This window comes from Plasmodium fragile (assembly GCF_000956335.1).
Source record: "Plasmodium fragile strain nilgiri unplaced genomic scaffold supercont1.12, whole genome shotgun sequence".
Classification (NCBI taxonomy): domain Eukaryota; phylum Apicomplexa; class Aconoidasida; order Haemosporida; family Plasmodiidae; genus Plasmodium; species Plasmodium fragile.
The window spans coordinates 255492-256072 of NW_012192592.1; positions in this window are offsets into that span (position 1 = coordinate 255492).

Below are 581 nucleotides of genomic sequence, written 5' to 3' on the forward strand. Positions count from 1 at the left end.
CCGCTTACTCCACACCATTAAATGACAAATTTTTATCATTCTCAAAAACAGCCAAACCCATTGTGCCAAAAAAAAAAAAAAAAAAAAAAAAAAAAGGGGGCTAATGGTTGGGTTTGACAAACTGCGAAGAATGTGAAAAAAAAAAACTTTTTTTTTTTTCCTTTCTGTGTTGTCTGTGGTTGATGGGCTGAGATCAGGCAGTGCTATACATTTCTGTTTTAATTCTACAGGGGTGTGTATGTGTGTGTGTAGGGGGTGCTTTCTTCGCTTATCGTATTCTTATGCTGTCCTCTTTGCGTTGCTCAAAGCTTCGTCTACTGCCGTTCCTTCGTGTTGCTTTTTATTTTTATTTGTGTTTCTGTTTTTGTATTTTTTTCCCTTTACACGTTCCTTTTGTTGCTCGCTTTTATGTCCATTAAGAATGCAACCCCCTGTCCATAACTCCAAATGTGCCGCATATATTTTGCGTTGTTAAATTTTGTGTAGGACTGAATTCCACTGCGTGTGAAGAGGCATAAGGAGCGTTTTTTTTTTTTTTTTTTTTTTTTTTCTTGGATTAACCGTTCCCCCTTTGTCCTCTG